Source organism: Molossus molossus, unplaced genomic scaffold, assembly GCF_014108415.1.
Source record: "Molossus molossus isolate mMolMol1 unplaced genomic scaffold, mMolMol1.p scaffold_m16_p_3, whole genome shotgun sequence".
In the NCBI taxonomy this organism is placed as follows: Eukaryota; Metazoa; Chordata; class Mammalia; order Chiroptera; family Molossidae; genus Molossus; species Molossus molossus.
This window is the reverse complement of record NW_023425366.1, coordinates 35,432,021-35,447,077: the sequence shown is the minus strand read 5'-3', so window position 1 is coordinate 35,447,077 and position 15,057 is coordinate 35,432,021.

Below are 15,057 nucleotides of genomic sequence, written 5' to 3'. Positions count from 1 at the left end.
TTTTATATGATATTATATCTGTTTCTTTCTCCCTGAACTTTCTTCTCTCATCATTCTGCTAACTTGTTTCTCTTCCTATTACTCTGGGTATTCTTTTAAAAATATGCACATCCTTTTTAAATTTTTGTCTTAAATATCATTCATTGTCTACTGATGCATAGTGCATTACCCCAAAATGCAGCCTCTTAAAATAGTAAATGTGTGTTATCTCACATGCTGTGGGTCAGGAATCGGGGTGTGACTAACTGGGTCCTCTCAGAGGTTCCCACAAGGCTGCAATTAAGATGTTGGATAAAGCTGAGGCCTCACTCGAAGATTCAACTTTTGGCAGGATCTGTTTCCAAGCTGACACGGCTGCGGGCAGAATTCAATTTCTCGCTGGCTGTTGGCGTGAGAGCCATAGCTTCTAGATGGCTGTTGGATGAAGGCCGCCCTTAGTTCTTTGTCACCTTGGCCTCCTCAACATGGTGGCTGGCTCTCTCAAATCAGCAAGCCAAGAGGAATAGGGCCAGCCTTGTCAGAAAGAAGATAGTAACAGTATTTTGTTCGTCAGAGGTATGACATCCATTTACACTACCATATTCTTCTTTTTTGTTTTTAATTTTTAAAATAATTTATTTTTGTTACAGATATTTCTCTTTTTCCCCCCATGGACACCCTCCTCCTGATCTGCCCCCCCCCCACCCCATCCCCAACATTGTTTTCTATGTCCATGGTTATATGTACATGCATATAAGTTCTGTGGGTTATCTCTTTCCTCCCTCCCGACCCCCTCTTCTGAGGTTTGTCAGTCTATACCCTTCTTCTGACATGGAGGGACCTGGAGAGTATTATTCTAAGCGAAACAAGCCAATCAGAAAAAGACAAATATCATATGATCTCACTTATTTGTGGAATATAATGACAAAACAAGCTGATGAACAAAATGCGCTAATATTTTCTATTGGTAAGATGAAGTTACAAGTGGGAAGGGTGTCATACAAGACCATGAATACCAAGGAGATGGAGATTTGGGGGTGCCATATTCAAGGTCACCTATGACGAATATTAATTTTTTAGCTGTTCTGGTTTAAATATGTTTCTTACTCTCTCACATGTGTTTACCTGTGACTTATATTCTCTGTGGAATCATAAATACATCATGTACTTAAATTTTATCATGAGTTCTGGCTCTTTTTTTTAAAAAAACCCATCCCAGGACCTCTCAAACTCAGTATTCAGTATTTTTAATGACTGTACATGTCATCAGTGTATTTCCTCCTCCTCTTCATGGTGCCAACACACTCTCCACAGATCTCTTGTTCCTGCCCACGTATTTTGCCAGGTCTGTGTTTTTAGCTAGTTGCTAAGACAAACGTAAACATCATCCTTGACCACTGTCTTTCTCATTTTCCTTATAATCAGCAACCTGGGAATTCTAATTCAAAAACATCTTTGAACTCCCATTCTCACCCAGACACTCATGAACACCCCCTGGGCTTATGCATGTTTTTGCCCAGTTAGCACAGATGTCTCCCTACTGTGTCTCTAGTTTCCCTGCCATGGTATTGTTTCATCCTTAGTGTCACTGTAAAAGAGAACTGTCACCATGGTTTTTCTCTGATACTTTAGTAATACTTCATGTTGTCTTGAGGGAGATGGCCCAATGCCTTACACATGTTAGCAAGATCTCTTTGGCCCATGTTCCACCTGCTTTCTGGCCTCATCTGCCTTCAACCTTCACCTTCAGCAGAGATGAGCCATTCGTACTTTTTCAAGTTTGGTGTAATATTATGTGTGCACACACATTTTTTACTGCCTAGAACACCTGTTTCTTCCTACCTTTAAGCTCCTTTGGGACCACCTCCAGGACTCTATTTCTGGAATACTGAAACAGGCATGCTTTCCCCTTTTACCTATGCTAACTCTATCACACACCACACTGTAAGAATAGATTGCTGTTTTGTTTGTTTGCTTTGTTTTGCTTGCCACAAGGTGAAGTTTTCTTGGACAAGTTCTATGTTTGATTGTTGTATTCATTCCAAACACTGAGAACAGTGTCTTATACATCAGATGATATTAAAACATACACATTAAACAGGATTTAAATGAATGAATGGCCTCACACTTGTCTCATGCTCCATACTCTCTGAAATGTCAGTCTCCCATTACCTCTTGGAGTGAATGATTCTCCTGTTTGTCAGATGAATTCTGTTTACAGAAATTGACATGTTTAGAAATAAAAACAATACTCAGAAATAAGAAAAAAAAACTTAACTATGGAATTAATTATGGATGTAAATATCTAATTTGATTATATATTCTCCCCTAAACAATCACATGGTTTAGCATTTACTTCATTTTAAAAGCAAAATTAAATGCACCTCTCCTTTTTTGAGGGGAATAAACCAACAAGAGAAAACCAAACAATCAAAATGTTGGTTAAGCACTGATGTTGACATTTTGGATCATGTCTTGTAAATGATTCCAATAAAACATCTTTTTGGAATTTCTGCAATTTGTTAGTTGATTTTGATACAATAATTGTTGGCAAGAGTTTCAGGTGTAAAATCTTTTAAAGGGATAATTTTTTTTAAATCCTCACCCGAGTGTGTGTGTGTGTGTGTGTGTGTGTGTGTGTGTGTATCTTCAGATAGTGTGGGAGGGAGAGAGAGAGAGAAACATCGATGTCAGAGAGACACATCGATTGGTTGCCAGCTGCACAACCCCAACTGGGGCTGGGGATGAACCGCATCCAAAGTATGTGCCCTTGGCTAGAATAAAACTTGGGACTCTTTGGTCTGCAGGCCGACGCTCTAACCTCTGAGCCAAACGGGCCAGAGCTAAAGGGCTAACTCTTGCAAAATTTTGAGAGATAAAAATTATTATTTTATTTTATTAAATAATAATGTAAACAATGAATTTTAATTTTTTTTTTATTTTAGAAGGATGTAATTGGAATAGTTTTAGAATATTTTTTATTTGGAAATCTAAAGTATCTTATCAGCAATGCTTAATTAGTGCCCATTTTTAAAGCCTGAACTAAGATAAAGACACAGAAATACAGTATCATGAACATTTGTTTCAGCTGGGTAGTTTGGTCTGTTTGTTAGAGAATATTATCTGTTCTGTCCTGGGAATTTATCAAAGCTTCCTTATTTCTTCTAACAGATGAACTCAGCCATGAGGTTATACATAAACAGATGCTGTCTGAAGCTTTGAAATTCCAAATAAGGTTCATAAAGATTTTGTTTTCTTTCAAGCATATTGTATAATATGCCTTATTTTCTATATAGTGAATAGAAGCTTTTTAAATAAATTTTAATGGAATTAATAAAATTATGCATTTTAACATAAATATCTTCATCAGAACTTGATTTCCAAGTATATCTAAGTTATTTAAAATACATACTTATTATCTTAAATAGAAACACAGAGGATTAGCATTCAAAAATTTTATTATATGCCCTGATCCATGGTGTGTTCATAACTTATGATGGCCCTTTAAATAGAGATTATCCTTGCAGATGCAGGCACTGTTTCTAATTGAAACTAGAGGACGTGAGCTTCTCCATAAGATTCCACACATATAGGCTTCATCATTCACTTAAACCCGAAGTGTGGCTCTCTTTGTGGATTTTCTTAATCAGTTCATCTCCATTCAGGAATGTAAAAGAACTTTAAAGTACCTTTACGTGGGCTGCAAAACCACGCATGAAAAGAGCATAGCAAATCTTGTCAGCACTTCCATAATACTTCAATTGGTCTATTTTTAAAATTTGAGAGAGGTGAAAGAACTTTAAGTGGCACTTAGGAAGGCTTTCAAATTTGGCAGCATATAAGTTTTTGTTTTAACCACAAATGCAATTAGAATAAGCCAACCAATAAGTTTCTCCTAATCTTTGAAAATTATCAGAGCACACATGCAAACCTGTTTCTCAGAGCCTACTTAATGCAGTGAGTAGGAAGGAGAACTACTTTTCATAACATTTAATTGTAAATGGAGTCAGGTCACCAGAGTGGTGGAATAAGAAGCTGAGTACATTTTTTGCCCAAAAGTCAATGATAATATTGGGGGGGGGGGGTCAAAAACATAATTTTAGGTCTGTAGATATTGACCATGGGTATACAAAAATTGATAAGCATTTATTCAAGAAAATTACCAGCCATGGGTAAGAACAGTGGAACTGTGGTCTAGGGTTGATTCTATCCTACTCTCAATCCATTAGCACAGGGTTTTTTATTTTTATTTATCTATTTTTTCAATTTATTTTATTTATTTTTTAGAGAGAAAGGAATGGAGCACAGGGTTTTTAAAGAGCTATGCAAGCTGTGAGCTCAACAGCTTTGTGACTGGAGGGAGCCAATTTGATCAGTCTACAGTGGTCATTGGAAAAAGTAGCCAACATAAAGGCAAACAAATGGGGAAACCAGTGTTGTATATAGTCTGAAGTTGTGATCCTGAATGGGGTCAAGAACAGACCCGCAGAAAAGCCAGAAATTTACCAGGAAGATAGCTATAGAGAACAAGACAGCCAAAGGGAAATTTTATATGCTTATGAGCTTCATTCCCATATAACTTGGCCTGTCATGAAGGTTCCACGGACAGTGAAAGTCAGCACAGAGTTTGCAAAAGCCTGATTTGAATGTGGTCTACAAGGCACATACGGAACCATGAGCCAGTTGTGCAAGCTTTATGGGATCAAGGTGTTTGAACAATGTTTTAATAAACCATTAACTGAACATTAACCTAAGCTGACAATAACATGATCCCAAAACTAAATTAAAATCAGAATTAAAATAATAAAATAAGAACTAAACAAAAAAATTTAACAGAGATATCAGTGGCTACACAGTGTTAAAGAGATTTTACAGAATATATCCCGGTAAATTTTTAATAAAAAATATATATCAGTAACAACAATGATGTACATCTAGGGTCAATATGGGTGGACCCTAAGGTGAGATATGAGTCTAGAATTGTGACACTGTTAACTAAAATATCTAATTTTAAAGAAGAAAAATGAGAAACGTATGAGACATGTAAAGAAATAGGAAACATGTACATCAATAAAAACTTTCTCCAAGAGGGTCCAGATGTTGGAATTAGAAGAAAACTTTAAAATAGATTAAAAATATGTTTTTTAGGATATATTCCTAGAGGTGAAGTCACTGGGTCAAAGGGAAGTTTCACTTTAATTTTTTGAGGAGACACCATATTGTTTTCCATAGTGGCTGCACCAGTTTGCATTCCCACCAGCCGTATGCTGGAGTTCCCTTTTCTCCACACCCTCACCAGCACTTGTTGTTTGAGGATTTGTTGATGGCAGCCATTCTGGCAGGCGTGAGGTGATACCACATAGACATTTTAATTTGCATCTCTCTAATAATTGGTGTGGTTGAACATTTTTTCATATGTCTCTTAGCTATTTGTATGTTCTCTTTAGAGAGGTGTTTATTTAGGTCTTCTGCCATTTTTTTAATTGAATTGTTTGTCTTCCTTTTCTTAAGTTGTATGAGTACTCTATATATTTTGGAAATTAAATCTTTATCTGGTGTATCATTGACAAATATATACTCCCATACAGTAGGTCCCTTTTTAATTTTGATGTTGATTTATTTTGCTATGCAGAAGCTTTTTATTTTGATGTAGTCCAATCTATAATTTTTTCCTTTGTTTGTCTTGCTCTAGATGATGTATCCTAAGAAGCCTGAAACACCAATCATATGCACCCCTATGTTCATAGCAGCACTATTTATAATAGTTAAGATCTGAAAACAGCCCCAGTGTCTATCAGTAGATGAGAGAATAAAAAAGTTGTGGGACATGTACATAATGGAATACTATGCAACTGTAATAAAAGAAGGTCTACCCTTTAAGATGACATGGAAGGTCCTGGAGATTATCATGCTAAGTGAAATAAGCCAAACACAGAAAGACTTATATCACATGATCACACTTATTTGTGGAATATAATGAACAAGGTAAGCTGATGAAAAAAATAGATCAAGAGACATGGAAGTAAGGAACAGACTGACAAACCTCAGAGGGAAGGGGAGTGGAAGGGTGGGAAGAGATAAACAAAAGTACTTATATGCATATATGCATAACCAATGGACACAGACAATATGGTGAAGGTGGGTGTGAGTTGGAAGGGAGCAAGGTGGAAGGTATCAATTGGAGGAAAAAGAGGGACATCTGTAAAAAAATTATTAATAAAAAGAAAAAATATATGTTTTTTAAATATAAAAGCAGATATACTTAAATAATAAAAATTTAATTTTTATGATAACAATGATTTATAAAATAGAAAATGTTTATAATAATATGAATAATGTAGAGTTAAAATTACAATAAGTTTAGAATGTCAGAAGAAAACTATCAATAAAATTCATGTTATAGTCATTCCAATTATCTCATCTGAAAAAAATAATAAATAAGCATGAAGAAAAATGACTAGAGTCTCAGAGATCAGAGTGGCACTATCGACTGTATTAATACACACATAGTGGGAATCCCAGAAGGAGAGGAAAGAGAGAAAGGGACATAAAAGGATGTATAAAGCAATAACAGCAGCAGAAGAAGCTCAACAAACTCCAAGTAGAGTTAAGCACCTAGATACGCCAGCATCAAACTATTTAAAATTGAAGGCAAACAGAAAATATTGAATCCAGCATTACAAAAATAAAATCTCATGTACAAGAGGACAATGAGGCAATAATGGTTCATTTCTCATCAGAAACAAAGGAGACAGAAGGTAGTAGGATGAGGTTTTCAAAATATATTTATACATATGTAAATATTCCATTAAATTTTTTCTCCACAAAACTCTCCTCCAAAAATAAAGATGAGAATTCTAGATTCAGCTTGGACATGTAGAGTTCACAAAGAAGAAAAGTTGAGCCAATGGACATCAAAAGGGACTAAGGTTCACGGCAAACCATCACTGTGCAATCTGGAGAGATAAGCAAATCTAGTCCATCAAATCTGGGAGCTGTTAACCTGGAGTAGAAACTGCTATTTCATCCACTGGTAGGAACACATAAATGACAATTCTGATGAATTGCTAAAGATGAAAATAGACTCCCAGGAGAGTAAGAAACTCTTGAAGGCTTGTCTAATGGGACTCTCATACTCATGGGTTTTAACAAAAGGAATGCCACCAGGTTCTCATGGTGAAGATCCAAAAAGATCCTTGTGGTCCTGATGGAGGGAACATGGCAGAGGTAATCATTTAGAAATACACGTATATTGTTTTCAATGACAAGGACCTACTCTCCAGAGAAAAAATATTTTACCAGGACTTTATCTCATCAAGGGAAAGTAAATTCATACCACTCCCTTCCTTAACCTTTTTTTCACCAAAGTGGGAAAATCGTAGTCAATCAAGGATAGAGTTTAAAAAACGGGGACATTTGTAATACTTTCAACAATAAAGATATTTTTTTAAAAAGGGAGAAAAAAGCAAGGATTATAGAAGAAATTAAAGCATCTGTCACCTACAGTCACACCAAACTTTTAAAATAACTCAACTCATAGCTAGAGTAATACAAATCTTCACACTGAAGATGCATTTAGTCAGTTGATGCTACCTGATATGGTATGCCTGGCTTTCAACAAAAAATTGCAAGGCATATATAAAGGCAAGAAAAAAACACAAAACAAAAAAACAGCTTTCTTAAAAGAAAAGCAATCATAAGAACCAGACCCAGATATGCCACATATAAATAAGATATACTTAAATAAAGTTGGTAGAATATTTATCTTCCTTGGTAATCTCTAAGCTTTCTTCATGTGTGATTTGGTGCTTATCATTAATATTAAAAAGTCAACTCATTATAACTTCAAACATTTTTCTTTCCATTCTCTCTTCTCCTATTACATGTATACTGCACATTTTGAAATTTCAGTTTGATTCTTTAATATTATGTATGTTTGTTAGTATTTCTGCATTTTTAAATTTGTATTTTAGTTTAAAAGTTTATATTGACACATCTTTAGGTTCATTGTTTCTTTTCTCAGTATATCCAGTTTAAGAATTTAGAAAGAAATTTAAAAATAGCTATGGTTAATATGTTAAGGACTCTAATTTTATTATTTACTTATTTGTTTGTTTGTTAATCCTCGCCCAAGGATATTTTTTCATTTATGTTTTAGATAGAGTGGAAGGGAGAAATACAGGGGGGAGAGAGATATTGATGTGAGAAAGACACATTGGTTGGTTGCCTTCCACATGATCCCAAGTGGAACCAGGGTCAAACATGCAACCCAGGTACATGCCATTGACTGCAAATCAAACCCTCAAACCTTTGGTCCACAGGCCAACACTAACTATTGAGCAAAACCAACCAGGATAAGGACTCTAATTTTTTTGAAAATATATTTGTATTGATTTTTTAGGGAGAGAGAGATAAACACCAATGTGAGAGAGACACATCGATGGGCTGCCTCTTGCAAGCACCACCCACACTGGGGATTGAGCCTGTCACTGGGGCAGATGCTGCCCTGACCGGGAATTCAACTGGGACCTCTCAGTCCATGGGATGACACTCAATCTACAGAGCCACACCGGCTGGACAAGGACTCTAATTTTAAAAGTAGTCAATATGCAAAAACAAATGGACAGTGAAACAAATGAAATGACTTAAGCATAATCAAAAAGAAATGCTAGAAATCAAAAGCACTGTAGAGTTAATCATGAAAAAATTGTACCATTTGGGTAATTGTGTACATATCAATCAAATGTGATGTTCACCCTAAAAAAAAAAGAGCACTGTTACAGAAATGGAGAAAGCGTTTGATGAATTAACCATTAGATAATGCTGTAATTGCTTACAAATGATACTATGCATTGTCAGCACCCATAGAACTTGGGAGTGAAAGGTGAATCATAGTACATGGGACTTAAAAACTCAATCAATCACAGTGTTGTAGAATCTCAGCTTGAGATGTGACAAAGCAATCAAAGTGTACTACAAAGGTATGAACCATGTTCACTGAAAGAGATGAGTAAAAATATGTTGCCCTAAGTAACTGGATATAATAGATGTCTATAAAACTAAAAACCACATCAACTGTTTACTAGCACTTTAGTCAATAAAGTATTTTTTTCTCACAAGGGTATGGGTTAATAATTCTGATAGCAGCATATGAGTACACTGGGAATGATCAAATAAGCAATAGATGGCAGATGGTGGCAGCCAGGGCTCTCTGGAGCAAGAGGTTATGACAAGAAAGAGGAGGAGACTAAAATAATTCATGTGGTAAATTATTAATGTTGGATATCAGTATGAACTCATGTTTTGCTTACTATAGATATAAATGGTTACACATAGAAATATTTTACTATATGTACATACATGGGCTAGTATGCACACATATATATTCTTGCTGTGTAAGTAGCAAGAAGCATATCTCTTGGATTATCTAATACTAGTCTCCAATAAAAAAAGTAAGACTCCTTAGAAAAATGGCTGATTTGAGGACTGGGGTAGATAGACCAAAAGAAAAATAACATATAAATCATTTTCTAGTGTCAGAAAGTAAGATATTGCTAGAAAAACAACAACAACAAACAGTGATGGCCTTGGCCGGTTTGGCTCAGGGGTTGGAGCGTTGGCCTGTGGACCAGAGAGTCCCAGGTTCAGTTCCCGCTAGAGGCACACACCAAAAAAAAAAAAAAAACAGTGATGGAAATATGTCAAAAAATGCAGAGACCAACTGAAATAGTCCCCACTGGCCAAAGATGAAACAAAATTAAAAATGTGATTACACTATAATCCACAATATAAAATGAATATACATGAAGTGCTAGAGCAGAATACTATAGCAGAATATGATAGACTGGGTGGATTGAACAACAGACACTTGTTTTCTCATGGTTCTGGTGGCTAGAAGTCCAAGATCAATGTGCCAGCATAATTGGGATCTGGTGAAGACCCTCTTGCAGACAGCCAAGTTCTCATTGTATAGAGAGCAGAGAGAAGAAGCAAGCTCTCTCCTGACTCTGATAAAGGCACTGATTCCATTTATGAGTGCTTTACCCTCATGACTCCACATAATATTAATCACCTCCCAAAGAGTTCACCTCCTAATACTATCATGTTGGAGGGAAAGTTTTTATCATATGCCTTTTGGGCTGAAGAAACATTCAGTCCATAACAAACTGGTACCTATGTAAATACATGTTTTAATAAATAAATATGGATAGAATAGATGACTCTCCTGTGCAGAAGAATTCCAAATAACATATGGATACCTTGCCCACAAGGAGGTGGATCATAACTTCCTATTTCTTAATGATTAGCTGTGCATAATATTCTTCCTTTCAAAGATTACAGTGCAGAGAGGAGAAAATAAGTAATTTTACAGTGGAGGAACCTGGCAAACATTAGCTTAGCCAGGTGATCAAGATTAACAACAGCAACAAATCCTGTTGATAGCATGTAACTCACATTTGCTGTGACAAGAATGGCTCTTGGACCTCTGTGGTTTTTCTCCCAAACACATGATCCCAGCCAAATCATGAGCAAAACATCAGACAAATCCCAACTGAGGGACATTCTACAAAATACCACACCAGTACTCCTCAAAACTATCATCACAAACTAGGAAAGTCTGAAAAACTCGTACAGCCAAGAGGACCCTAAAGAGACATGAGGACTAAATGTAATGTGGTCTCCTGGAATAGAAAACAGACATTACTTTTTACCGTCTGTGGTGGAGGGTCAAATGAAGTTGGTGTGTGTGGTGAGGAATCGGGGGAGTTGCGTTTGGATGGTTGGACTGGGCGCTAAAAAATAAAGATAACCCTGTGTTAAATTAATTGAGATAAAAAGGCATTTATTTTTAAAAAGTGCATGTATCTATTGGTTACTATAGAATAGTTTACTTATTGCAATCTGTGTTCTCTTTTATCCTTATTATTTTTATGAAAACCATATTCCTAAATATCTTATCTTTGTTGATACAGAGCGTGAATAATTCATATGTTGTCAAGTCAAAGGAATTTGTCTTTGTATTCTGACCTTTTAACTCTAGCTCTGGTTTTTTTTCTGACTATAGATAAAGAGACAACGTTTTAAGAATATAAAAATGTATTCAAATACCCTCCTTTTAGATCTCATTCATCCACAACTTTATTTTCAAGCCAACACTATGCCTTTCCTGACCTATGCTCTTAAATACCAATAATTCCTTTCAAAAGGCGAGGGTAAATAATGCCTGCAGTGCAACTTAATTATTTATCATTTACTAAGGATTAGAGCAGTGTTTTCCATTTTAATCTAGTCAATTTCAGTGAAATAGCACAGTGCTTTTAAAACAACATCTGTCACCTGGTTGGTGTGGCTTCGTGGTTGAGCAGGAGACCCCTGCACCAAGGGGTTGTTGGTTGGATTCCCAGTCTGGGCACAGGCCCAGTTTGTGGACCAAATTCCCAGTGGGGCGTATGCAAGAGGTGGCCAATTGATGTTCTCTCTCATTGATATTTCTCTCTCTCCCTTCCTCTCTCTCTAAAATCAATAAAGAAAAAAAAATTTTTGAAAAATAAAATAAAAGAACACTTGTCAAGTCCTTACTGTATGTCAGTCTCTGTGCTAGGCCCAGGGACAGAGATACAGAATAGTCAGATCCTCTTTGAAAATGTCACTGCAGATGCATTACAAATGTGTCCAGACAGCTGTGGAATTGAGCAAAGCTATACCTAAAGCCCAAAGTAAGAAGGGATGGGCCAAAGATACATACATGTGAGTCCAGGTCACAGACAGGACTTATGACATGTTACTGATTTGGACTTGTTCTTATTGATAATGAAAAAGCTGAAAAAATGCAAACATATGTGTGACCTCATCAAAGCTTTCTAATTGTAGTACTTTGATGGTAGAATGAAGAATGAGATTTTTTCCTCAAGTTGGAGTAGGTATCAGAGACAAGAAGCAGGTAAATCCGTTGAAAGGTCAATTTCATTAGCTGGGCAAATGGTGAAGAAGATCCTTGTTAAGGAAGAGCAAAGAGGATAAGGAAACTAAGGTTCAATATTTATGAAGTAACATCTGCAGTTCTTGGTTATAGGGAGGAAGGTTGAAACTGAAGACCAGTGTATGTATCCAGTTTACAGAATATGCTGGGTGATTTGTGATGTCATCAAATGTTAGAAGAAAGACAACGGAGAACCAGCTGGAGGGGGAGGATCTTAGTTCACGATGAGCATGAATGACTGTAAGGTGTTATTGCATGCTTCTCTGCAGTCATATTTGAATCTATTGGGCAATTTGTAGTTATTGAAATTTGAAGAAAATATAAGATAGGAAGAGAAATATGGTAGCAGGCAGAACTGGAGGAAGGGTGAGTGTGTGAGAGAATGAGCTAGTGTGAGTGGACATGAAGGTGGACAACCAAACTCTTGCAGTGCAGAGACCTGGAGCAGAAGGTTGCTGTGCTGTGGACGGGAGCAGCCGACAACTGTGGTAAGAGGCTCTCCAGGGTGCTTTTCCCTGCACCAAGGGGAGGTTTCACCATTTTGGAAGATCCTGGGTCTTCCCTGGGAGGAGGCAGTGAAAGTGGCTAGGACCCAGTAACCTGAGCCCACTAGTGCACCTGGCACCATTGGACCAGTGGACACCATGTTTCAACACAGACCAGTGCACAGCAGTGGAGTTGTCAAGGTGTCGGTTGCAGAAGCCCCAAATGGCCAGGAGCCCAGCACCATCCTCCACTGTAGCAGCCAGATCAGAGTTGATATATACCCCCAGCAACAGAGGCTCTGGAGCAGAATCCATCCACAGGCAACAGAAGCACAGACCAGCAGCTGAGACCCATCCCAAAAAACTACAGCAAAGACTGAGCAGAAATTGAGCCCCATGGGGCAACAGCACTCCCCAGCTGCCAGCAGCAGGACCTGGGGCTCCACAGAGGCTGGTGCTACCCAGCAGCCCACAAGAGTGGTGGGAAGCCAGAGCTCGGAGGGACTAGTGCAATCCAGCAGCCCACTAGAACTGCGCATGCTGGGCCACTAGAGAGGCCTGTGCAACCTGGCAGCCCACAAGATAGGTGTAGAGCCGGGTCTCCAAAGCGACTATGCAATCCAGCTGCCCACTGGACCTGCAGAATGTGAGGGCACCAGGCAGGCCTGTGTGACCCAGCTGCCCACAAGATAGGAGTAGAGCCAGGTCTCCAAATGTACTGTGCAATCCAGCTGCCTGTGGGACCTGCGGGGTGCTGGGGCACCAGAAAGGCCTGTGTGACCCAGAGACCCACAAGATAGGTGTGGAGTCTGGTCTCCAAAGGAACTGTGTGATCCAGCTGCCCATGGTACAGACAGGGAGGGTGGTTCCAACAGGGCTTGAGCTATACAGCTACAGGTGGCACCAGCGACCAGCTGGGAACACAGCTCCAGAGGGGCCCACGTGATCCAGCAGCAGCACCTACCAGGACACACCAATACCAGCCCCCAGTAGTCAATCCTACAGAATCCACAGCAGGCACAGGTGACACACAACAAAACAGTCTGGGAGCCACAGTAGCCTTATTTGATATACAGTGAATTGCATACACATCCAAACATCCCTCAGTGGGTCTAGAGCTACCAGACAGCTAAAATGGGGAGACAAAGAAACAACACCCAAAGGAAAGAAAAAGAGGAATCACCAGAAAAGGAACTACAGGAAATGGAAGACAGCAACTTGTCAGATAAAAAAAATTAAAGCAATGATTTTAAGGGTGCTCAAACAATTTGGTGAGAACTACAAGCAACTTAATAAGAATTATGAAGAGCTCACTGGGAACTACTTCAGTTTAAAAAGGAGGTAGAAGCTATGCATAAAAATCAAGAGGAAATAAAGAATGACATAGCTATTATGAAAAATACCTTAGAAGGGTTCAATTGTAGATTAGAAGAAACTGAAGACCGAATCAGCGACATAGAGGACAAGGCAGAGAAAAACACTCAAATAGAGCAGCAAGTGGGAAAAAAATGTAAAAAGCAGGAGGAAAGTTTAAGGGGGCTATGGGATAATACAAAAAGTAACAACATTTGCATTATAGGGGTACCAGAAAGAGACGAATCAGAGAAAGGAATAGAGAACCTCTTTGAAGAAATAATGACAGAAAACTTCCCTAAACTAGTGAAGGAAAAAGTCACCTAAGTCCAGGAAACACAGAGAGTGCCAAGCAAGATGAACCCCAGAAGACCAACAGCTGGACACATCATAATTAAAATGGCAAACATTAAAGACAAAGAAAGAATCTTAAAGGAAACAAGAGAGAGACAGAAAGTTACCTACAAGGGAGTTCCCATTAGACTGTCAGCTGCTTTCTCAATAGAAACACTGCAGGCCGAAGGAAGTGGCATGAAGTGTACAAAGTAATGCAAGGCAAGGGTTTGAATCCAAGACTACTCTATCCAGCAAGGCTATCATTCAAAATTGAAAGAGAAAAAAAGAGCTTTGCAGATAAAAAAAAAAAAAAAAGCTAAAGGAATTTACCACCACCAAACCAGCACTGCAAGAAATGCTGAAGAGGAAGAGGCTGTTGTAAGAAGAAGAAGAAACAGAAAGAGAGAGAGAGAGAGAGAGAGAGAGAGAGAGAGAGAGAGAAAGAGAGAGAGGAACACAGGCATAAAATTAAAATGGCAACTAATAATGATCTATCAAGAATTACCTTAAATGTAAAAGGCTTAAATGTTCCAATCAAAAGACATAGGGTAGCTGAATAGATAAGAAAACATGACCCATATATATGCTGTCTACAAGAGACCCACCTCACAACAAAAGACTCACACAGGATCAATGTGAAGGGATGGGAAAAAAATTTCCAAGCAAATGGAAATGAAAAAAAAGTTGGTGTAGCAATACTCATATCTGACAAGATAAACTCAAAAATAAGAGACAGAGAAGGTCACTACATAATATTAAAAGGAGCAATCCAACAAGAGGATATAACCCTGGTAAACATATATGCACCAAATAAAAAAGCACTAAAATATATTTAAAAACTTCTGAAGGACTTTAAGGGAAAGATCAATAGCAACACTATCATAGTGGGTGACTTTAACATGCCACTGACACCACTGGATAGAT